We start from the raw sequence: 27,997 nt of genomic DNA on the forward strand, positions 1-27,997 counted from the left end.
ACCCTTTTCTGGGACTGGCATCTCAGTGGGTTTTTCTTTTTTATTGGATTTTTGTTGCCCTTGGCCAGTGTCCCTCCTACATAAAAAAAAGAACAAAAAAATTATATATATATATATATATATATATATATATATATATATATATATATATATATATATATATATATATATATATACATATACAGTGGTTTGGTTACTGAACATCTCCCTTTTCAAACAATTCGGTTTTCAAACAATATTTGTAACTCGCAATTGCTTCAATTGCTGTACTATGATTCAGTTTTTGAACAATCACTTACTTTCAAAGACTACAAGACATAGCAAAACCTACCATTTATTACTAATTTATAGTTTCTATAAATATTTCCTTTGTTTTTATATATATTTGGAGGAGAGACACTGAGGGTAAGACAGTATTTTAACCTTTGAAATAAGCTAAATGTGATCCCATTGAAGAACCTCAATGTAAGCAAACAAGGTTCAGCACTCAGGAGTAGTCCCGAACCTTTTGTGGCTTTTTCTTTGACCCACAACGCCATCATTACTGCACAACTACATTTTTTCATTAGCTTTTTCCCAGCAGCAAGATGTCTAAGTGTTATGATCACCTTCATATTGGCAGTGAGTGGGTTGCTGCTCTCAGTGTCGCTCTTTAAGGCTTCCCTCACGTGATCAGCAACAAAGAGAATGCCTGCATGGTCTAAACAATATCTTTTCACAAGTTCTGTGTCACTAAGTTCATTTAATACATCCTTTCTGGATAAAAGAAAATTCCTAAGCTGGAGATATTATGGATCTGAGCAGTGGGAGGATCGGTCATTACCTACTAAGGCATGGTGGACAGATGTCTGAGAACAGATTAATCTATTTTATATTGATTCCTTTAGTTTTGGTTTTCAAACATTATGAAATTCAAATGGCATTTAGAAATTAATTATGTTCAGAAACTGACATTCCACTTTATATATATATATATATATATATATATATATATATATATATATATATATATATATATATATATATATATATATATATATATATATATATATATATATATATATATATATATATATATATATATATATATATATATATATATATATATATATATATATATATATATATATATATATATATATATATATATATACACACACACACACACACACACACACACACACACACACACACACACACACACATGCTAATTACTCATCCATGTGTTCATTTACACATTGTATGAAAATGGAATCTTTGATCATCAGCAGGAATGTGACATGCAATGATATTACATGTTGCAGATCTAGAAGGTGGTAGATTTATCTTCAATGCTGTAAGAGAAGGAGAATCAATACTTTATGCAACAGAAGATGAAAATGAGTCTCATCAGTGGGTGACGGCACTATACCGGGCCACAGGACAGGCCCACAAGCCCACCCCTCCTGTTATGCCTCAGGGGAAAAATTCTACTTTATCAAAAATTCAAGGAGGTAAGTTTTATTTTTTAATCATCAAAAACAAGTACCATTTAATTTTGATTGTTTCCCATATCTCTCTCTCTCTCTCTCTCTCTCTCTCTCTCTCTCTCTCTCTCTCTCTCTCTCTCTCTCTCTCTCTCTCTCTCTCTCTCTCTCTCTCTCTCTCTCTCTCTTTTATTACTCAGTTTCCTGTAATGTGTTTAATGATCTTGGCTGACAACAGAGAGATTCCAGGTCCAAATTTATAGTTAGTTGGAGACAATTCAGAATTGTCTAAATTCACACTACAGTTCTGTTCAACTATTGTCTATAAGTGCAGGTGCAACATAGAAGCCAAGGAGTTATGATCTTCCAGCCTGGCAATTCCATCAAAATACCACAAGCCAGGTTGATTACTTAGTTTGGCATAGCTGATCCACCAAACCATTCAGAGAAACCTTTCTTTTGTGGTCCATTCACATAAGCTGATGATTTTGATCATTTCTTCTTTTATTTTCTAGATGCTGACAAGGCAAAGAAACATGGAATGGATTGGTGCAGATCCCGTCAGATTTGATCACCACAACCTTTTTAGAATTCTACAAGGGCAAACACTAGAATATCGTCTTGTTGATCCATATTGTTCTTTAGTAAGTTATTAATTACAGTGTTTTGGCCATTTCATCATATTCCAGTCATAGGTTCTGTAAGTCTGTTATTCCTGTTGAATCAATTTTGACTGTTGTAAGTGCAATGATATAAGGGTTTTCTAATTAGAATAAATCAACAGCATGCATCAGAAAACAAATACAGTTTCTTCCACTTTTCTTGAAGTACTAATGATGGTTGCCACCTTCTAAGTCATATATATATATATATATATATATATATATATATATATATATATATATATATATATATATATATATATATATATATATATATATATATATTTTTTTTTTTTTTTTTTTTTTTTTTTGTGTGTGTGTGTGTGTGTGTGTGTGTGTGTGTGTGTGTGTGTGTGTGTGTGTTTACCTAGTTACCTAGTTGTATAATACAGGGTTTGAGCAGGGTTCATTGTGTCCTGTCTCCATATCTATATTTATCCATCATTTCCTTAAATTTATGCACATTTGCTACTGTAACAATCTCTTCATTTAGGCCATTCCAGGTATCCACAGTTCTATGTGGAAAATTGTTCTTCTTGATGTCCCTCAAACACTGACCCTTCCTGATCTTTGAGTGCCCTCTCGTTCTTCCAGCTTCATCACCTTCCAGCAACATCAGGTCCTGCTTGTCTATCTTCTCAATGTGGCTAAATGTTTCATATAATGTTATTAGATATCCTCTTTCTCTTATAACTTGCAAAGTTGGCAGTCCCATTTCCTTCAACCTCTTTTCATATGTTAGGTCTTTCAGCTCTGGTACCATCCTTGTAGCTGCCCACTGAATTCTGTCCAATTTCTTTATATTTTTCTTCCTATGTGGAGACCACACCACTGCTGCACATTCCAGCCTGGGACATAGCATAGTGGCTAAAATTTTTTCATCATAGTCTTTTCCATGTAATGAAATGCCACTCTAATGTTTGTTAACATCCTGTGCGTTGAGCCAAATATCTCACTTATATGCCGTTCTGGGATCAGGGCATCTTGAATAACCACTCCTAGTCTTTTTCTTCCTTGCTCTTCATTATTACTTCCCCCATTTTATAGTTCCATGCAGATCTTCTTTTTACTCTTTCCTATTTCCATCATGTGGCATTTCTTAGCATTTAATTCCAATTTCCCACTTCTTGCTCCACTGATAAATCTTGTCAATACCTCTTTGCAACTCTATACAATCAACATAGCTATTTTATTACTTTTAGTGTGTATGTGTGTGTGTGTGTGTGTGTGTATTTACCTAGTTGTATTGTACAGGACATGAACTAAAGCTCATTTTATCCTGTCTCTATAACCATATTTATCCAGTTTCTCTTTAAATGTGTGTATACTGTTTGCCACAACCACCTCTTGCTTCAAATCATTCAAGATTTCAATAGTTCAGTACAGGAAGCTGTATTTCTTGATGTTGCTTAAACATCCACTCTTCTTTATTTTCTTCCCATGCCCTCTCATCCATTGCTCTCCCTCCTCCATCTGTAGTACCAAGTAATTTCTCTCTATTCTTTCTATATTGTTTACTAATTTGTACATCGTTATCAGGTTTCTCTTTCTCTTCTCTCCTTTAGTGTTGGTAATCCCATCTCTTCAAGTCTTTCTTTATAGCTTAAGTCCTTCTGGTACCATCTTTGTCGCTATCCTCTGTATTCTTTCCAGCTTCCGTATATCTTTTTTTTCTTTGTGGAACCCAAACTACTGCTGTGTATTCCTAATTAGGTCATATTATGCTCATTATAATTTTCTTCATTTCTTTATCTAAATATTTGAATGCCATGCTAATGTTTGTTAACAAGCTGTATGTAGAGCCAAGTATTCTGTTTATGTGTCCTTCAGGTGATAGTGTGTCCTGGATCATTACTCCCTAATCTTTTTCTTCATTACTTTTCATTATTATTTCTCCCAATTTTTAATTTTGTGAAGGTCTCTTTTTTACTTTTTCCTATTTCCAACACATGGCATTTTCTGGCATTAAATTCTAGTTTCCATCTTTAGCTCCATGCATGTATCTTGTCTTTGTAACTCCTTGCAGTCATTTTCATCCTTTATTATTTTCATTATTTTTGCATCATCAGTGAAAAGGTTTATATAGCTATTTAGATCCTTTGTCATATCATTTACATATATTTGAAACATAACAGGTGCTAACACAGATTCTTGTGGTACCCCACTTGTCACTTTGCACCAACTTGAATTAGTGTCTTTGATTACTGTTCTCATTTCTCTCCCTTGTAAATAATCCTTGATCCATCTCAATGTTTCTCCATTTAGTCCTCCTTCATTCTCTAACTTCCACATAAGACTTTTGTGGGGAACTTTAACAAATGTTTTTTTGAGATCCAGGTATACCGAAACAACCAATTTGTCCCTCTCTAGCACTCCATCTATTACTCTCTTATAGAAGCTCAGTAGATTTGTGACACAGGATCTCCCTTTCCTGAGTCCAAATTGCTTTTCTGTAATTATCTTTTCATCTTCTAAATATTGTATCCATCTGTCCTTAATTACTATTTTACAAAGCTTGCTTACAATGCTTGTTCATGACACTTGTCTGTGATTTAATGGTTTCATTTTATTTCCCCCTTTGTATATTGGGACTATATTAGCTCTTTTCCATTCCCTTGGTACTTTTTCCTTCTTTCAACGAGCTGGTAACTATATCCCATATGGGTTCCTTCATTTGTTCGCTGCATTCTTTTAATATCCATCCATTTTATTGATTAGGTCCCATAATTTTTTTAATATCCAGCTCTTCCAGCAGTTTTTTTATTTCTTGTCTCTTTACTTGTATCTCCTGTATTCCCTCATTCTGTGATACCACTTTCAGTGCCACAAAATCAGTCTCCTTTGTTAACACAGATTGAAAACTCATTAGTTCACTCATCTCCTCAGTAGTTTCATAAACTCTTCCTTCTCTTCTTTACTTGTTTATGTCATCCCAGTTTCATTTTTCCACTTATGTATCTGTAGAAGAGTTTGGGCTCTTCCTTGCATGTTCTTACTATGTCACTTTCAAAAATTTCCTTCTTCTCTTTATTATACCATATTCATTCCTTAGCTTTCTGTATTCTTCCCTAGTATTTCTGTTCAGTTTTCTGATCATATTCCTCCATGTCCTGTCCTGTTTCTTTTTTTGCTTCCACACACCTGGTATTGTAATATTCGTGCTTCCCAATTTTCACTTTATAACTTGGTACAAACTGTTGCACCCCCTATATTCTTGCTCAAAATTATCTTGTGTGTGTGTGTGTGTGTGTGTGTTTAACTAGTTATGATACACTGGAAGGGAGCTATGTTTGTACTGTCTTGTTTCCATATCATCTATTATTTAATTGTTTTTTAAATCATGAATAATCCTTGCATAGAGCACTTCCTCATCCAGTCCATTCTGTGCTAATATGAGGGAAGCTAGACTTCTTTGTCTCTTTTCTTAGTGGTTGCTTTTAATTTTCTTCCATGTTCTCTTGTTTCCCTTTTGTTGCACACGTGTGTGTGTATTTACCTAGTTGTATTTACCTAGTTGTGGTTTACGGGAGGGTAGTAATCTCGTGGTATCCCATCTCTATATCTATCCAGTTTGGTCTTAAAAGCATGGACAGTTACAGCATTGACAATGTCTTACTGAGTTCATGCCATTTGTTCACATTTCTATGAGGAAAACTATACTTTTTGATGTCTCTTCTACAGTTAACTTTCTACAGCTTCTTACTGTGCCTCCTTGTACTCTGTGTGTCTAAATTTAGAAAAAAAATTTTGTCCACATTTTCCATACCATTTATCATTCATTCTATAGATGTTTATTAAATCTCCTCTCTCTCTCTCTCTCTCCTATTTTCAAGGGTAGGAATTTCCATCATTTTTAATCTCTCTTCATAGGTTGAATTGCTCAAATCCAGAACCATCTTAGTGACTACTCTTTGTACTCTTTCTAATTTTACAATATTCCTCTTTGTATGAGGAGACCACACCACTGCCACATATTCCAATCTTGGTCTTATCATGGAAGTGGACAACTTTTTATCATTCATTCATCCAAATATGAGAATGCCATTTTAACTCTTTTTAACAAATTCATCATCTCTCCAGTAATTTTATCAATGTGTCTGTCTGTAGTCAAATTTTCAGTAACTGTTACTCTCAAATCCACTTCCTCTTGAGTTCTTTAACTTCTCACCATCTATCTCATAATGATATTGTATTCTTTTCTTACTCTTATCAAACTCCATTACTTTACATTTACTTAAATTGAATTCCATTTGCCAAGATTTACTCCATCTTTTTATCTCATTTAAATCAGTCATTTACATTTTCTACCCTTCTCATCAGCTTAGCATCATCTGCAAATAAGTTCATGTGTGTGTGTGTGTGTGTGTGTATCTAAAGTGGACAGCACATATACATGGATTTTTGACATCTTCAGGTGTCTTTTTTATTGCTTAAACCACTTAGATGTTAAGGGACAATGTAGTTAAACAGCTAATTTGGTGAGTGATGGAGCCTGAGTCTAGATGTCTTTTGGAAGCCAACAACATTAACTGATATTCTGACATATTAATTCATAAAAGGCATGCAAGAAAATGTCATAATATTCTGAAAATTTATTTTTGTAAATTATTTTATATATTCTACATGTGATGGTCTTTACTTTTTATAGGGATGGTTCAGTCCTGGGTAGATTTTTGTGTTAGATGAGTACCAGGCTCGATATGGTATGAGGGGATGCTACCGACACTTGTGTTATCTGGAGGATCTCCTAGATCGTGCTGAGAAGGGCCAGATGATTGACCCAACCCTAATTCACTACTCCTTTGCTTTCTGTGCCTCCCATGTACATGGGAATAGGTAAGTAGCTTTTCATTATTATTTAAACTTTTTAGTAAGCCAGCTTGAATCTGAATTACATGGTGAAAATCATAGTGTTTATATATATATATATATATATATATATATATATATATATATATATATATATATATATATATATATATATATATATATATATATATATATATATATATTTGAAACTAAATACATTAAACAACCTTCAGGATGTGAATTATTGGGATAAAAGCATGAGTGCTGCATAATCAGGTGCATACATTTTTTTTTTTTTTTTTTTTTACATGGTGAGAATCATAGTGTTTATATATATATATATATATATATATATATATATATATATATATATATATATATATATATATATATATATATATATAATATATATATATATATATTTGAAACTAAATATATTAAACAACCTTCAGGATGTGAATTATTGGAATAAAAGCATGAGTGCTGCATAATCAGGTGCATACATTTTTTTTTTTTTTTTTTTTTTTTTTTTTTTTTTTTTTTTTTTTTTTTGATAAGTGATATCTGACAGTGTTTCAGTGTTTCATCTGACATGTGTTACATGTTTCAAGGTAGAAAACATTTAGATTACATGGATTCAGTATCTTGTATCTTCAATATGCAGCTACAGTATATTATTTGCAGTGCAAAAACATAACTATAATGTAATTTTGAAGTATGGATTGATTAGTTTTATTGATGGTGTGGAAATAATCTTGCACTTCTAATGTTCAGTGAATTTTGACCTTGCTTTACCCATTTTATTAAATTTTATTTATTTATTTATTTTTTTTGAATAGCAAATAACAAATATGCAGTTTTAAACATCACATATTTTTAGTTAATCAAGTTTAACTTGATTAACTATTCACTTTATTAAGATTGCTTTGTCTTGAGATAAGCCTATTGATATGCTACAGAAAACTTTTTCAGTATATTTTTTTTTTAATGCAGGCATAACTGAGGGCCTTGTTGTGACCATGTCCTTTTGCAAAGTTGTCAGACAATAAAGCATAGAAATCTATTCCCTAGGGAAAGGTGAAAGGAATAAATGTAACAACAAGGAAGCCCCTTTCTCCTTACCCAAGGGAACAAATATTCCAAATTAGTAGGTTAGCCATGGGCTTTCCCTTTGCAGTATTGCTAGCAAACTTCTTCATGGGCTGTTTAGGTATTCTGCAAGGATGATGATCTAGACATAATTTGCTGATATACTGATATATTTATAAAGACAAAATGCAGTGTTGATGTTGAGCTAGTCAGATTATTTGTAAGAAATCTGTGGTCTCACCTTTACAATACAAAACAGCGAAAATTAATCATCTCCTTGTGTTTTTTAGATGGCACGAATGAGAATATTTCAGTATAGAAATATATATCAAGCCTATAAATCTCAGACCTTGCCTCAATAGTAGAAATGAGTGCCTACAGACTTACAAGATCTCTACCATTGATGCCTTCATTCAGAGAGCATTCACAACTGCAGCACTTAGAAACAGATACACAAGGAAATTGAATGATCAACTAAGTACTTATTAGCAATGGCTTTGAAGAAAATTGTAGATTACTCGATGAAAAAAATTGGAATAGTTGATACAACACTGATGTCACTAAGAAGGAAAAGGACATTGTTATACCCCCCAAGCATTCTTCTCAATAATGTACAAAAGAGAAGACCCTGAGAAGAGAATAAATTTTCAGATATAGTACATGAACAAGATCATCTCCTGGTAAGAAACAATCCTGACAAGAATTAAGAGACATATCAAAAGTCACATATTATTTATTTGTAGGCTTGTTTGCAAGCACTTTACCAACATTACAAGAAAAATCTGAAGAAAACACTGAATACATTGATGCATGCTTTGATGTGCAACATCTTCTCATCTTCAAAACATTAATTTCAAAGATGTTAACCCCAAGTTTAACATTTAACCTGAGAGTTTACAAGTCCTGGCAAACATGTGAAGAAGGAAGAGAAAAACCAAGAAATTAATTGCATTATCATACACAGAAGACAGTGAGGGGGAGCAAGACACATTGACCAGAGACATCTGTGCAAGGGCAGGAACTGTGAGAAGAAACCTTAAATGACTTTCCTCACATTTCATGCATCTTTCTCGTTCCTCATCTCTAAATAAGAAAGATCTTGCTAAATGCTGGAGAGTGGTGCAGGACCCATCATGAATATGAAGGAAATAGTGATATTATCTCTTTCCTCCTCTAAGCCTTATAAGGTAATCTTGAAGACTTTACCAAATTTGATGATTGTGAACTGCTGTCATACCAGAAGAATGAGTCACCTTGGGAGACTAAAGCATGTCTGACATCAAAGTAGGGCAGATGTGGTGATGTCAATGATGGAGGCTTTTAGTAAGTCAGTCCATTCACTGCTTCTTTATTTAATAAACTTAATTCAAAACATTTATTGTTTGAGTTTCTTGCCCTTTCTTGTTAATCATGATATTTGTGGAAAAAGACTTAGATGTAATAATAAATAACAGGCCATCATCAGAAGACCACATAAATGCCAAAGCATGGAACATGCACCACTTTTTTGTAAATATGAGGATATCACTTAGATACATAGATGAGGAAATAATTAAAAAAATAATCACATCTGTAAGATCAACACTTGAATATGCAGCAGTAATAGGGAATTCACTTCTAAAAAAAAAATGAATTGAAAAGGTAAAGTGCAAAGATCAAGTACAAAATGGGTACCAGACTTGAAAGATCTTCACTATGAAGAAGGGCTTGACAAACTGAAGCTCTCTATATCCGAGAGATGAAAATGAGGTGACATGTTCATGTCATTTATATGTAAAAGTTTTACATTTATATTTTACATATATGTAAAAGGAAAATAAAAGAATGATATCACAGACTTTGTGGTACCACAACAATCAGTGCTAAGAGGACACAGTAAGAAATTGTACAAAAAAAAAAGGATGAAGAAAGATGAGAAAATATAATTTTCCTGACAGAGCAATCAGCCAATGGAATTTATTGACTGATGAAGTTGTGTGTAATAAACTTTAAAAGATGAGACATTACTAGCTTGACTCATTGTGATAAAAGTACAATTAGGTAAGAATATATATATATATATATATATATATATATATATATATATATATATATATATATATATATATATATATATATATATATATATATATATATATATATTTATTTATTTATTTATTTATTTATTTATTTATTTATTTATTTATAATGTGTGTGCCTGTGTGTGTAGGTGTTTATAATTATGCATATTTGTACATATTATAGGTGTATGCTTTAACTAGTCTCAGATATGCAGTGTAATGTGTAATGGTCTCAGAGAAGCGAAAAGATTATAATCATGCTACTTTTTAAGTTAGTTTAAGAATATTATTGATTTAGATACAAAGTACTGTACAACCTGAGATAAGTTTGTCTCATTAGTTGGTAGTATACAGCCACCACAAAGCTGTACAAATTTATTAATTTTTCATTAATATGTTAATTGTCTTGACTATTTATCCCTCTTGTGCAAAAGTATTTACTAACAGCACATACTTGATTATTATTATTTTTTAATCTATAGTAATTTTCCAGTCTTGTTCATGTTTTCTATAATTTTTCTCTTTAAAATCATTAAAGCTTAAGGATGCAATAGTTGAAATTATGTAATGCATTTTCCATATCCATTGTTGTGCAAGTAACTTTATTATGATATGCATAAAAAAAATTATATTCATCCTTGTTCATTAGAATGAGAAGGAATATCACACACACACACACACACACACACACACACACACACACACACATATCATTGTCGAGTAAACAAGCAGTGATCCAAGCTCCAGCAGAGAAAGATTTTGTTTGACCACACCCACCACTAGGAGTCTAGAATGTGTTCCCAGGTAGGAGCTGTGCTCAAGTAGAGTTGTCCTGTCTCCAGAAATAAATAAATAAGGGAAAATTTAAGTAATAACAGAGGTAATAAAATGAGTAAAAGTTCCAGCAAGGCGGACGCCATAGGTGGGAGCGGAGTGTTGCCAACAGGGTCACCATTCCCAGGATTTGAGGAAGATAATGAACTACATGATAAAATGCAAGGAAGGAAAGTGGCTTTGATGGAAGGGATGATCAGTGACCTCATTGAAAGGGTGAAAAATTTAGAAAAAAAATAACATGACCTGGAAGAGGAAAACAAAGAATTGAAAACACTATGTGCTGATCTAAAAACAAGATTGAAGGAAAATAATGATATTGTTAAAAAAACAGGAAAATGAAGTGATAGGGATGAAAAGTGAACATCAAATCCGAAGGAAGCAAAAAGAGGAAAAAAAGTTAACTTTACAGAAATCATAGAAGCTCAAAAGAAGAAAAAGACACATTTAAGTAAGGAAATTGTGAAAGTTGATGAAACTGAAGGAATCGATGGTAAGGGACACAGTGAAAAAAAGAAATGTATTGTTATATATGGATTAAAAGAGGAAACAGAGCCAGTAAGATACAAGAGGGAAAGAGAACAAAAAAAGTTAGCAGAGGATGTTGTAGGAAATACACAGAGAGAAGGGGAGGACTGGATAAGTGAAATTGAGGAAATACATGGACTGGGGAAGTATATAGAAGGAGGAGAACAACCACTGAAAGTAAAATTTAGGGCATAAACAACAGCCATGGAAGTGATATCAAATGCATGGAAACTGGACAAGACAGAGCAATACAGGAAAGTTTGGATAAAGAGGGACATGAATGAGGAGGAGAGACTCAAGGTAAGCGATCTAACAAAAGAAGCAGGCAAAAAACGAGAACGGAACAGGAAGATAAAAAAAAGTTCTATTGGAAGGTAAAAGACGAGAGGCTCAGGAAGTGGTATCTGACAAAAAAAAAGAATAGAAAATGTAGATATTGTATGGAAAAATAAAAAGTGAACAGTCGCATATACAAATATAAATGGTTTGATATCAACATTGTGAGCATTGAATAATTATATTAAGATAAAGCAGCCTGACATCATGGGTATTACTGAAGTTAAACTAAATGGGACAATAGAAAATATAAGAATTGGTAATAGTAATTATAATGTGTGGATAAAACATAGAAATAATAAGAAAGGGGGAGGAGTCATGTTACTTACAAAGAAGAGTATAAGAGTGGAAGAGGTTGAAATAGGAGAAGGAATGGCAGAAGTAATTAGAATTCAAACAAAAAGGAAAGGAGAAGGAAGAAGAGATTTTGCAGTGGCTTATGTACCCCCAAAGACGAATGCATGGACACAAGAGGATTATATATTATTGTTAAGAGATACTAGTAACTGTTTGGAGAGAATACTGGCAGAGAGTAATAATATAACACTTATGGGTGACTTTAATTGCAATGAGATATGCTGGGAACAGTGGACCACAGATGGGGGAGAAGAGTCATGGGGATATATGCTTCTAAATTTAATAATAACAAATACTATGACTCAATGGATTGGAGAAAATACAAGATTTGGGGGTAATGATGAGGCATCAAGGCTAGACTTGTTTACAAAGTAAATGGACATCATTGAAAGAATAAATTATCAGTGCCCACTAGGTAAAAGTGATCATCTGTTAATTGAATTCAGTATAGGCAGTGGTCCAATAGAAAATAGGAATTAAATTTACAAGAATGGGAGATATAATTACAGGAAAGCAGATTTTATCAGGTTGAGGGAATATTTTGCAGAGGCTAAATGGAAACAACTGTTCACGGCAAGCAGTACGCAGGAAAAGTGAGACATATTCATGGATATTTATAATGAAGGGGTCAATAGATATGTACCAAAGATCAAAACAAAGGAAGTGAAAAAGAAAAAAGACTGGTTTAATATGAGATGTATAACAGCAAGAAAAGAAAAAGAAGCAGCATGGAATAGATGGAGAAAAAAAAAGGAGGAAGTGAGAAATGGGAAGATTTCAAGAAGGCAAGAAATGAATATATCAGAATCCTGAGAGATGAAGAAAGGAATTATGAGAAAGATATAGTTACCAAATGCAAAGATGAGCCGAAGTTATTCTTCAGATATGTGAATGGGAAGATGAAAAAGAGGCAAACAATAGATAAATTAACAAAAGATGACATCACATATAAAGATACATGGTTACAAGTGGAATTAATGAACAAATGAACAAATGCTTCCAGTCAATATTTACCAAAGAAAGCAAATTTTAAAGGAGAAAGAGCATGGCACAGAGACAATGTGATGAGAGAGATACATGTGGACATAAGTGAAATTAAAAAGATTATGAAAGATTTGGATGTAAATAAGGCTCAAGGACCAGATGGAGTGTCCAACTGGATACTTAAGGAATGTTGTGAACAACTGGCAGAAGGTATACACAATACCACAGTATGTTCTTTTAAGGAAGAAAAAATTCCTTTAGACTGGAAGAGAGCCAATATTGTGCCCATTTTTAAAGGAGGTAATAAAGAAGATCCATTGAATTACAGACCAGTGTCCCTAACAAGTGTGGTGGCAAAAATAGCAGAAAAAATAGTTAAAAACAGATGGATGGAATATTTAGAAGAAACACATACATTGACTGACACAATTTGGTTTCAGAAGTGGAAGATCTTATCTCACGAATTTAGTGAACTTTTATAGTAGAGCAATTGATATAATTCAAGAGAGAGGATTGGGCAGACTGTGTTTATTTAGACCTAAAAAAAGCATTTGATAAGGTACCACACCAGAGACTGCTATGGAAAATTCAAAATATAGGGGGTTTGCAAGGAAACACACTGAATTGGATTACAGACTTCTTGAGGGATAGAGAAATGAGAAAAGTAATAAAAGGGAGAAAAATCAGAATGGTGTAGAGTTACAAGTTGAGTACCACAGGGGACAGTCTTAGCCCCCATAATGTTTCTGGTGTATGTCAAAGATATGGTGGATGAGGTTGACAGTTTGCAGACGATGCAAAATTATTGAAAAGAGTGGGAAAACAATATGGATTGTGAAATATTACAGAAAGATCTAAATAAGATATATAAATGGAGTAAGAAATGGTAAGTGGAATTCAATGCAAAGAAATGCAAGGTGATGGAATTAGGAAAAAGCAAAAGAAGATTGACAAGTTCCTACACCATGGGAGAAGTGGAAATTAAGAAAATCAAAGAAGAAAAAGACTTGAGAATTACAATAAGTGATAATTTATCACCAGTAAAACATGTAAACAAAATAGTTGGAGAAACTTATGAGTTACTAAGAAAGATGAAAGGGGCATTTGCTTATATGGATGAAGAGATGATGAAAAAGTTGATGGAATATGTGATTCGACCAAAACTGGAATATGCCACAATTGTTTGGTCACCCCATAATAAAAAGGAAATAAGGAAAATAGAAAGGATCCAAAGAGCTGCAGCCAAATTGGTACCAAGTTTGAGAGATTTAACCTATGAAGAAAGATTAAGGAGACTGAAGCTTCCATCATTACAAGAGTGAAGAGAAAGAGGAGATTTGCTTGCTATATACAGAGCTTTAAAGGGTAAGGATCAAGTTGACAAAAGAAGACTCATTTGTGTGGGACTCAAGAGCTACAAGAGGACATGGAGTGAAATTGAAGAAAACAGCAAGTAGAAGAGATGTCAAGAAATATGGTTTCCCAAATAGAAGCACAGAAATATGGAACAACTTAGATGAAACATTGGTACAAGCAAAAAATATTCATGAATTTAAAGTTAAGCTAGATGCTTATAGATGTAGAGACAGGACAGCATGAGCATAGCTCTTTTCCTGTAAAACACAACTAGGTAAATACACACACACACACACACACACACACACACACACACACACACATATATATATATATATATATATATATATATATATATATATATATATATATATATATATATATATATATATATATATATATATATATATATATATATATATATATATATATATATATATATATACACAGGGAGGTCCCTATGATACAAGCAGTTAGGTTTCATTTGAATTGCTCATGTTCCAACTTCTTGTATAAGTTAACACGTAACTAATGGATTACATTCCTTAACCCTTGTCAAAGGCAAGTTTTCAAGCTAAAATGTAAGATACCAAACGCAAAAAATGTGTCTATATTACAGAACTGTAAATAAAGCAACCAGAAAGAGATAAGATCATACAAAGAACATTATTTAAAATTGATTAAACATATAAAACTTGTATAACACTCACCAATGCATAGCTAATGCATCACCACTCCTGTGCTTTTTTACAATTTCTACCCTCTGCAAGTGTTATTGGCACTCTAGTTCACTTAGTCTTAGTGTCTTAGTGCAGGGACTTGCACTGTAATTCATTGGCTGCTTGGGAGGCATAGTTAGCACTTGAGAGACAAAATAAGGCACAATCTAAATACCACATTGTCAGTCACACACACACAATACCACACCAAAGACAGTGAATGAAGGAACATGCCAGCAGTAACACTATAACACATGCAAGCACTGATCACTTACATGAAGGACTGTACATACACTATACTTATTCTGTATTGTAATTATACATGCAAGCAAAAATGAAGATAGAGTATAAGTATAAAGATGAGCAGTAAGGCCATAATAGTGGGAATCTGAGAGACACAGAGTTAAGGACTGATGGGACTTGGGAGAATGAATGGACAGGAGAGAGGTGCACAGTTCTCTTCCACTGCTCACAAGCTCATCTTTATGCATCTGAATCATATAGCACCATCACCATACAGCCTGGATGTGTTAGCAGGAGGGTGCAGGAAGGTGCACATTTTAAACTTTATAATTTTACTCACCTTATCTTCAGATTTTGTGCTCGTATAAAGAAAATAGTCCCTAATTTACACATCTTGTATCTTCTGTGTCTTGTATAATGGATGCTTGTATAATGGGACTTTGCTGTATATATATATATATATATATATATATATATATATATATATATATATATATATATATATATATATATATATATATATATATATATATATATATATATATATATATATATATATATATATATATATATATATATATATTATACACACACACACACACATTTTTTTTTTCAAATATATTATAATATTTTTCAGTTGACTTTAGGAAACAATTGCAGACTAAAATATTTTTCAGTGAATTTTGGCAAACAACTGGGATTGTTGCACAAGTGAATCTTATTCTTCTATTCCAGAGTTCCCATATGTGACTTTGTAAGACATTTCATGCTATCTTTTCTTAACATCCTCATGATCATCATTAATGCCAGAACAAGTGTGACTTTTATAATGCTTATGAGGAATCCCATTTACAGCACTATTCTTGGAACTAAAGCTTTTATATTTCATTAATAAGGATAAGAATTATGCTTTCTTGTTGTAAAGCAAGGTTGAAATATATTTAATCCTCTCATGCACTGTCATGTGTTATTGACACAGCGGACTTAAGGCATTGGGCTGCAAAGTTGTATACTATAATTGCTGTTGTAAAATACCTTACCAGAAGTATCATTTCATGATTTGGAAAATCAATGGTGATACTGCACTGCCTTTGCCCTTAGTATGGAAAATGTCTTGGTAGTATTCTTGTGAAACAAACTCTGTAATAGATGTAGCTACCCATTAATTGTTGCATCACTCATCCTTATATATATATATATATATATATATATATATATATATATATATATATATATATATATATATATATATATATATATATATATATATATATATATACTGTAGCACTGATTCCTATAAAATGGTTTCAACTTCTCTTTATTTGCATGATATTGTTCTCAAGATTAATTTATGGGGTTAGATGTTTAGTGATAAAAGATGAAATGTTGGTAAGTGGTCAAAATTTATTTTTAATTCAGCGGTGTCTGAGAGGGTTAACAATTTCTTTCTAGCCATGTCCAGTATTGAATATTATATTTCATCAGATTGTGCACTGGTCATCAGAAAATAGATAAGACTGATGCAGTTACACATTGTGTCATGTAGCCCTTGTCTGGGAATTATTTCCAGGTTCAAAACTAGCAAACATTCCTGGGCAGATATGCATATATCCACATTCACAACCTGAAAAACATTCTTGTACAATAGTGAAATTTAAAAAGGGGGCATATTAAGGTTGAAGAAAACATAACTTAATTGTAGATATATTATTGGAATGGACAGAGATGATATCAATAAATTTATGTATGAATATAAAATAATATAGTTTCCAATTTGTATTAAAAAGTACCTAGCAGCCATCTAAATCTAAACAGAGTTATTGCTTATCCCTTTCAATCTGGCACAAATTTATTTAAGCTATGTTCTTTCCCTTCAGTACCATATGAACTTGTCACAACCAAATATAGACATATAGATCAGTTCAGCTGATTGGCTAAACTAATTACTCACAACAGATGCTGATTGGTTGCCATAGCCAGGCAGTGTCTGACAGAAACTTCTGTGAGATGCTCTCTTTGATGGGCTATGTAATTTTATATGAGTTGGTCCATCTAGAATTACATGCACATGATGTTTCATCATACTAATGGACTGCCTCCCGTTTCCATGGTTTCACTTTCCATGAATTCATATGTTCACAGATTTTCTCCTGTGGCACAAAACAACCACAAAGAAATTTTCATAGCATCACTCCAAACATTCCCAATCTATCCATAGCCCATTAACACCATCATAAATAGTCATCACTTATACCATTAATTCTAGTGTAATTTATGTTAATTTCTTACAGTTTGTTATTAAAATATTTGTTTAGTTTTGAGAACTTATTGACACATTTCTGTTGCACATCACTTAATCCCTTCATTGTCCTCCAGTCAGTTTCATTGAAGAACTTCATAAGGTCAGTAAAATTTGCTTTGGCCTAGTTCCATTTCTTCTTGTGCGATTCTTCCCTCTCAATATCAGTATTCCATCTTATAAATTGTGTGAAATAACATAATTACTTCCTTCAAAGGAACACATATTGTTTTTTTGTTTTTTTTATACTAATCAGTTCCATGTGAATATATGTAAAAGAATGTACAGAACTGTCTATGCACATTTGATTGTTATGAAACACGTGATTCATTGTAAAAATGAATTTCAGAAAGAGAATTATTTCTTCTGATCATGAAGTTTTTATCAGATGTTCTATAAAGTGAAAATTATGAATGTATAGCTTGGAATAGAACAAAAATAACACCTTAACTGTCACCATAATTAAATTTCTCAGTAATTCATCAATTTCATAGAATTTCTGCATAATCAAGAAACATGCATAAATATTTTTAATCTGCACTCTTTACATAAATTCACTTTATTTTATTCAGTCTAATTTGTTATGTACATGTTTGAAATTATATAACTACTCTTATTTTTACTAATATCAAATATTTCACAATGAATCTAAGTTACATTGAAAGTTTGTGAATATGATGTTGTTGAGAGCAGCTGAGAGCAGCCTGTGTCAGTCTGACTGACTGACAACCAACCAATCAACCAATTAAAGACTTTTGTGAAATACTAGTTCAACCAGTCAGCTGAAGGGGTTTAGCTTAGATTGGATATAAATTATGTGTTAGGTTATAAGATATAAACTGTAATAAGGAAGGTTTCATATTAATTTTTGAGACAAATAGAACTGAATTGCATACAGCTTCTATGACACACCAAAATATATTCTAACTGTTCATGTTTGATGCCTTAATCCTTACACTTTTTTTCTGTCTTGGTGGTGTAAGTTGACTAAATAATTGTTTCCCTTGCCTGTTCTATTTATTGTATTTGTCTTTGTACTCAGCCTTCCCTCTGCATAATCTTGCCATCTGTTAATAAGTCTAAAACTCATCCAGTGTCAGGTAGTGCCTGGAACTGAAATCTATTACTGTAGGAGTGTCTTTATCATATCTTTAGAAATTTCTTGATAGTACTTAGTGGCTTAACAATTCTGTCTCATAGAATGTATTACCAGCAGTTCTGCTTTATAAGTGAAATTATTTAACAAGAGTTATTTCAGTTTCTGGGCTGACTCTAAATAAAGTTGGCTTCTGCTAGAAAGGAAGTGCTCGGAAAGATTTAGATTTTATGAATACCAAACATCTACTTCATTATAGACATGTGTTATGGGAAGCTACATTACCTGCATGGCTTGTATTTAGTTATGTACCCCTTTCATGATGTCAACTTTTAAAAACTTAAGATTTAATATTAAGTAGATTATTCAAATATAATTGAAGATCTTTATGTATGTTAGATAGCCTCAAACTATTTTAAGCATTCCTCACAAGGAAAACCAAGGAAAACTGGGAAGACAAACGATATTTGTAAAGTTATAATCCAGGCCAAAATTAGTGTATCTTGGTTTAGTATAGGGTATAGCTTTACATTTTTAAGGCAATCCTTATCTTACTGACAGATGAGTAAGGGCTGGTATTTCTGTCAGATACCTAGATAATAACTTGCAAGTTTGCCAAACTAGTGTACATAATCTCCAGCAATTGTTGTCATCTGTGATTTACCATCTGTAAACACTTTGGAACTTAAATTTTCTGAGCTTTCAATAACTCATTTGCTTTTATTCATATTCAGTCATACCTGTTCTTTTACCAATTTTACATGTGTACAGTATTCGGAGTATTTATTAAGGCTTTTCATAGAATGCTTTCAGATGGGTCATTCTGGTTATTCCTTATCACTTTAACTGATGAGAGTTTGTGTTTTTTTTTTTTCCTTTCTTTCTTTTTTTTCTTCTTTTTTTTTTTGGCAGTCATCAAGCATTAAGGTATGTCTTAAGGAGTCACTTCTTGATTTATATAAAGCAGATAAAGTTTATAAAACTTGTTTATTATAATTGATTTAATATGAGGGTTTTTTTTTCTGTTATAACTTTTCAAAGGGCCTCAGTATCTCAAAATTTTCACATAATTGCCTATATATTATTGACCTTTTTTTTTCTTCTTAATTTATAAGTTGTAGGAAATCTGTAATTAAAATAAAAATCCATTTCTTACTAATTCAGTGTATGTGGTAGTTTTAATGAAATTTTCTGAGTGTAATTTTGTGAATGTAGTGGAATGACAGTGATTGAATGGGGACATAATTGCTCTTCATTATAGTTACAATATATTTGCTCTTATCACTATTAAAGATAGCCTCTTCATGTTTTTTTTTATTTTTTTATTCAGTTTCTCTTTTTTGTGCTGAAGTTATTTAGGTTAACTTATAATTATTCTCCTGTGCTTTGAATGTGTAACATCTTTCTGCTGGAGGTGTCAAGAAAAACTATTCATGATTGCCATTTGTGTTGATCAACATTTCATGCATCCTTGCAGAGATCCTTCATATATATATATATATATATATATATATATATATATATATATATATATATATATATATATATATATAATTACAGTGTGTGTGTGTGTGTGTGTGTGTGTGTGCGTGTAATAATAATAATAATAATAATAATAATAATAAACGGTTTATTATTTAGGCAGTTGACAAACTGAAAATGTACATAGGGGATGGGGAAAAACTTAACATGAATCCTAAAGGTAAGTCTAATCTAGGAGGGAAATACTATTGATTGATGGCTCGCACCATGGTGGGAATCGCACTGAGTCTGTACCGGTCCGTGCGCGGCGCCTTCAGGGGTGTTATTTTGTTGTGGTGTCTGGTGGCACGGACAGGGCGAGGCGCGTCGGGCGGCAGCATGTTTCTGAGACGCGGATGATGCAGTAGTCCCCTCCCAAACTTCTCCAGAGCCTCTCAGTGCCTGGTGGATATTCTGGACAGATTCAGGGTGGTCAGGGCTTCTTCATAGGTGGTGTATGCAGGGCCAAGGATGACCCTGCACACCCTTTTCTGCACACTCTCTAGCTGTAGCTGTTGAGTGTGTGTGAGGGAGGAGGACCACGCTGGGGAGGCGTACATGAGTTTGGGGAGGATGAAGGTAAGGTACACCCCCCTTAACTCATCTGTCGGCGTCCCCAGCGACCTGAGTCTGCACAGCATGTACAGCCTGTAGGTAGCTGATCTCACGGTGTGTGTGTGTGTGTGTGTGTGTGTGTGTGTGTGTGTGTGTGTGTGTGTCTACTCACACATCAGTTTACAGTATATGTTGTAAAAGTTAAATTACATATTTAGTTTATGTAAAACAGTATATTGTATGAAGGATTTTCTGATCAGTAATAATCAATGGAAATGTCACTATAATAGTTAGGCATAAGATGCTATGCCTTGATGTTGACTGAAATGAAATCTTACTCAAATTCATTGCCCTGATTATTGAGGTAAAAATATATGGAGCAATAAAGAAGGATGCTACCAGGAGAAAGATGAAAAGAGTCAAAGTACAAGTGTGCTTTTGTGTGAGTGCCTGAAATTTTATTATATTACAAATAGTAGATCAACTGCATGTATGTTGAATTTAAGTAAGCTACATACATGGTAGTACTCATGGGACAAACTATACCAAAACCAGGAAATATGGGTTGTGACTGCTAATATAGCTGTTCTCCCCCCACCCCACATCGCTCTCAGCCCCGCCGAGGATGGGACAGTGTCAGTAGGGTTAGTTACACACACACTTGTCACCCACACCTCCCCTAGTCTCTCTTCAACACTGCCAACTCCTTTTCCTGATCATGCAGGTTTGAGTGTGATAAATCTTGTGTGAATTTCTTAATACAGTTGCTTCTACATTTTGGTAAGTTTTATTCAGTTAAGAGATAATGCTAAGAAAATTATTTTGTGGAAAAACAGTGCTTATTTTTTTTTTTATTTATATGCCACTGTTTTCAAAATATGAGGTCAGTAAAACTTGATCAGGGAAGGAGAAGCAAGTGTGTTTGAGAGTTTAGGTAAAGTGGCAAATCTGCTGTTTGAAAGTTCTAGCCACTTTCACTCATTTGCTGTATGACCCGCACTACTCCCTAACCTGGTGACATTCGAAATTACCTTGTTAGCCTATGTGTCAGTATATTTGAAAATCAAACCATACATAATGAGCTTCCCTTCCTTACTATTTACATAAAGTGGGTTTCATTTTTTCATTTGTAATATTGAAAGTCACTTGTATTGACCTTTGGCCTCCCCTGTTTCAAATTGGATTTTGTTACATCACAGTGGTTTCAAGACATTCAGTAATTTAGGTATGCAAGTTGATTTCCTTCCTATGACATTCTTACAGTTTCAGTCTTCTTTTGAAAGAGCTAATTACAGTTAATGTGAATTTTTTTCTTTTTTCTTTTTTTATGCATGCTACATTATATGTTTAAAGCATGGCTGATTGATATTTCATGATAACATATTTCCAGTCAATGAATGGTTAGAGATAACAATGTGTATTTGGTGATGTACCCAAAGGTTTTTCCCTATATGAAAAAATTCCAAAGAGTCTGAGCCACTGATCAGTTATTGTGGCACCAACCACTCTGATGTTAACAATTATTGGTAATAATCCTTGATGTATCCCTGCTGTAATATGCACTGATTGGCTGTAGACAGGACGTGTGCCGTGTTGTGTAAGACTGTAATGTGATGTTGTTCAGTAAAATGTATCCAGTATGTGGCCAACAGGACATGCCACCAGGTAGCAGCCCATGAACATGGCCATAACTATTCTGGCATTAAGTAAATATGGTATTTGAAGTAGATATATTAATATGAAGCATTCTTTAAAACTTGAAAAGTAAGAAAAATATTATGGATGTAAATGAGTGTAAGAGAGATTATTCTACAGTAGTTTGTACCATTGGTATCATCTAGGACAGTGTTGATGAAAGAAAATTTGATCTGATACTTGGTATTAACCATTATCATATGTTCCTTGGAACATATTTGATTTGGAAATCAAAACCACCTTCTTACTGTATGGAGAGATTATAATTAATTTTATAATAATCTTATTGTAACAGTTTTATATATATATATATATATATATATATATATATATATATATATATATATATATATATATATATATATATATATATATATATATATATACAGTGAATTTGGTCTGACAGCCTAAACAAACATACTAAAATTGAGATACATGTACCAGAGAAGTGAGGAACTCTCCATAACTGGCAATGATTATACAGTTATTTTGAAAATTTACAGTGATTATATTTTGATAGTCATTTTCACTCTGTTCTTGGGTGCAAGATCTAAGTAGTTGGATAAAAAAAAATCTAGAAATATCATTGCCTAACTCTTAATATACATCCTTATTGGAAGTATATAAACAAAATTAGCTTGCTTGGAAATAACGACATAGTATATAAAATGATCTTAGTAGGATACATTGGTACGTTTAGTTTTCATCTGACACCATTTTGTCTTCTGTCCATAGCCAAGAACAAACTCAAGGCCCAATAGCCCCTAATGTACCATTTCCAACAAGGTATGTTGAAAAGGAAAGTAGTGTAGAAGATTGGATTTCATGGTAATATAATCTAGAACCATCTTTATAATTACATAGTTTGCTAGATATACACAACACATTTTAAATTTTTATAAGCATATGAATAATTAGTATGCCAGTATTTTGAATATTTCTTTTATTACAGATGGAAAATGTTATGCTTCATGATGAGCATTTATTGCAATTTTATATTCATGTCATTCACGAGTCTATTGCATTGTGCACCAGTAACTTGAAATGTTGCAGTTGATATATTCAGTTAGGACAAATAATGCATATCATGCTGAACTTTATTTAGTGTGAGTAGCATGATTGTTCTTATTCTGTGCATTTTTAGTAGTTCCATTAGTTCAGATTTAGTTACTTATGATAATGCCTTCATTCCAAGTTACAATTACTGTTTTGAATCCATGGGTGTTTGTCAGCACCTTGTCAATCTGCATGGAACTGTGATCTTTCCAAGCAACCTCTTTTTTTCAGTGCCACTTTTTTTTAATGCATTAGGAATTTACTGAGAAACTTACTTGTTTATAGGTGTGATTCTTCTCTGCAGAAATTTTCCTGGCTAAAATTTCTTAAGACGCTAAATACTTACTTCCCTCATACTTACATTATGAACTATGTAGATGTAGTTCCCTCTCTCTTATCAAGCTTCTTGCAACCAGGAAAATAGACAACAAACAAGCATCCATGTGGGTATTCATATAACACTACATTACAATCATATCATGATATGTATCATATTGAAACAGCAGTTTTCACACCAATTATCTCAGTGTTTCATAATTGTATTAAGTACTGTTCTTCATAATACACTTGAACATGATTTATTCATGAGAGAAGAATTTTATTTTATTTTCATTTTTATTTTTATTTATTTATTTATTTATTTATTTATTTATTTATTTATTTATTTTTATTTATTTATTTTTTTTTTTGGCCAATAGATTTTAGTTTGCCCACATCTCTGTGCAGCTTTACCCATTTTATTCAGACCCAGGCATGAACATTTTATAGTGTATGATCATAAAAGAGGAAAAAAAGAAAAGAAAAAAATGGCAGAACATCTCTCCATGCCTGATTGGCAATCTAATGATCATTATACATGTGTGTATGCACTATGTATGTATGTATGTATGTATGTCTGCAGGATGCCTTGATTTCTTTTGAGAGTGAATCAGGCCAGGCCACAGCTGGTTCCTGTTGTCTCCAACCCCCAACTCGATAGACAGAGATTTGGGTGGTTCTAACTAGACAGCAGTGTTATTTTAATGATTAAGAGTGTGGTGGGTCAACACCTCAGAGACAAGGTCACTCACCCTGCCTGCTGAGCACTGATGGTACACCCTAGGGTGGCTCACAGAAGCTCTGCCACCACTACCACCACCATGCAGTCTCTTATTCTCAGTAACTCATTATACATCAATATAAAAATTAACACAGCATAAGCAATGAAAGTTCATTGCAAATTTGTAATATAAGTTTCATAGTTTTTTCTGTTTTCTTCTAATTCTGCTGATGTGGTCGGGATCTGTGCCAGAATATGTGCTTTAATTTGATTTGAGATAGTTTGGGTGCATATGAAATATGAAAAGAAATAATGCTTTTGCAAAATAATCACTACTGCATGGCAGGTTTTATGCAAACTGCATCGGCCATGCCCACTTGTTACGTTAATTTATGCTTGATGCATCTTTGTCTGCCATCAGTATTCATGACTTTAGAATAAGGTTGTCATATCAAGCCATTTACATCATGTAAAGTATACTCTGAATCATTATATATTAGTTGCATAACCAAATATTTAAAACAACATTAACCATCCTCATGCTTTGTATTTCTATTTTGAGCATCTAATGTATGAAGTTAATTTGCATCAGAAATATATAGCTTCAGAATGTATGAAAAAAGTGAGACATTCAACTTTTACACAGTGTATTGGGCTCATGTCTGAGTAGTTATATTTTTATAATGCAGCTGCTGAGGTTCCTTCTTAGGTGACAGCATAGTTTCTTAATTTCCCTCAATTCATATCTATGATTTTACAGTGCAGCAATAAATCCTTTCTAGTAGCAGTAAATATTTTCAGTGTAATGTAAATTATGGGACTTAAGACTAAGTAAGATATAGTTGGTTATAGTTCATGAAACACCCTCCCTTCATTACTCAGACTGAAGCCCTCATTTTGTCCTGCCGTAACACTCCTTCTTCATTCAGACCTGATGGTGTGGGGACCGTCCTGGCAGAAGAGAAGGAGCGCTTCCAACACATCAAGGAGAGACTAAGAGTTTTACTTGAACACCAAATTACAAATTTTATGTAAGTGCAAATTAACATTAAGTTCTGAAATGAATCCCAAGAATCTTTAAGCTGGATTTGTCAAGGACATACTCAAGTTTGCATCATCATTATCATTTGTATGATAATTTTGTATGATATCACAACTCTGATAGCACAACTCTGTCAGTTTTATATGATATAGCTTTCATCTTTTCTGTTGGGTGAAGTCATTGGGTAAATTGCAAAAGGTAGAAGGGTGTCAAAAATAGGATTTCTCAAAAGCTACTCAACAAATTTCAGTGAAACTTAAGAGGTGTCATGTTGTTATAATTTTGATAAAATTCTTTGCCAACTTCCAAGTAGCAATGTGCATGTGTAAAGTAAAAATTCCAGCTTTTCAACTAATTCATTGATTAAGCTCAAATTTTGTTGTTAATAAGAGTTATGCAAGTTATGGCAAAAAAGCATGTTAAACTTACAACAATACTGTGCATGTGCAAAATACAGTATAAAACTTTTTGTAATGTGACTGTCAGAGAGCACTGAATGCAGAATGAAATTTTCTATCCAATGGTATATAGCACAACCATTAGGCTTTTGCAAAGTTTTGGCAAATGTACAATGTGTGGGGTGCCTGAATTCACCACACACACACACACACACACACACACACACACACACACACACACACACACACACACACACACACACACACACACACACACACACACACACACACACACACTCTCTCTCTCTCTCTCTCTCTCTCTCTCTCTCTCTCTCTCTCTCTCTCTCTCTCTCTCTCTCTCTCTCTCTCTCTCTCTCTCTCTCTCTCACTTGTTGAAAAACCTCTTCCACTGATACATTAGTGACATCTTCGCTCATCAATTGCCTTCTGAGGCATTTTACTGGTGTTATGTGTAACTCTGCTAGTTGTATGATTACTTTATGTTGTGTTTTGCCTTTTCTGTTTTAATTTTCTTTGATTTATTTCCATTACATATCCACTCTTCTTGCACCTGCTTTCTCAGTAAATTAAGAATTGTATGTCTTTCAGTTCAGTAATTACTCAATATATTGGACTTATTGTCTAGTCCCTTAAAAGCTAAATTGTGATGAAAACAATATTCAGATTTTCTTGTGAATCACTGCACTGCTTCTGTTCTGTATCTTTGACTTTTTGCTTTATGTCCAGCTTCCTCTTGCATATGTTACTACCAGGACTAATATACTATTGCATTCCTAAAATACATATTTTACTTCAGTACTTAATGTCCTTTTCATCAAAATGATCTAATAATCTTATCATTTTCCATTCTTGCAGAGTTCTCATTCCCTCTTCGTTTCCACATTTTTCACCATGTCCTGTATCTAAAATATAAAAATATATGTGGATATTACAGTGGAATAATAGTTACATATAAGATGTATTGTGGCATCATGAACGATATTTATAACTATATTCTCAAAGTCAAACAAGCATTTTCTTTGTAAATATTTTATATTAAGATTGAAAATTCTAATAGTAATTGAAGTACATGTTCCATGATAATAATTATTAGGAAGAAATTAAGACACAAAAGCAAGTTTCATAGATTCATTTTTTTTTCATTAGTTATTTATTTGGTTGGAGGAGTGAAGAATCTCAAAAGTAATATTGTTTTCATATGACCAAAATATTAGCAACCAATAATTCTTTAAACAACCAACGAGAGTAAATAGCAATGAATAACTACTTCTAGCTTTTCCAGTTTCAACAAAATGTTTTATTTTGACAGGTATTGTTTCCCATTTGGTCGACCAGAAGGTGCCCTTAAAGCCACATTATCTTTACTTGAACGGGTGAGTACTTTGTTAGGAATAGCTAGAAGAAATGATGAACATGTCTTTCAAAATGGGCTGTTATTTCACACAAATGTATTACGCTGATTTCTTGTATGCAGGTGTTGATGAAGGATATAGTTACTCCAGTTCCACCTGAAGAAGTGAGAGGCATGATTAAGAAGTGCCTAGAAAATGCTGCTCTCCTCAACTACACTTGTCTCTCAGCAGAAACCAGAATTGAGGGTTTGTTACTCTTGATCACTATAGTAGTATGAATATAGACTTTAGTTTTCCTTTTCCTATAATGAGCATTCACATAAAAAAAAAACAGAATTTTTTTCTGTGCTGAAGAAGTTACCTTTAATGAGATAGTGTTCTCCATCATAAATGAAGATTCAGTGACTAATGCTAAAGTAAAATATTTTTAATCCCTAGGTGGTGAATCAACCCTTCAAGGTAAATGCTTTTTGCATGGTT

At 33.0% G+C, this 27,997-nt stretch overlaps 1 pseudogene; it reads left to right on the forward strand.

Moving 5' to 3' along the window:
- LOC135098127 (calcium-dependent secretion activator-like) overlaps positions 1-27,997 on the forward strand; it is a 375,310-nt pseudogene that overhangs the window by 224,967 nt on the left and 122,346 nt on the right.

Source organism: Scylla paramamosain, unplaced genomic scaffold, assembly GCF_035594125.1.
Source record: "Scylla paramamosain isolate STU-SP2022 unplaced genomic scaffold, ASM3559412v1 Contig46, whole genome shotgun sequence".
Classification (NCBI taxonomy): Eukaryota; Metazoa; Arthropoda; class Malacostraca; order Decapoda; family Portunidae; genus Scylla; species Scylla paramamosain.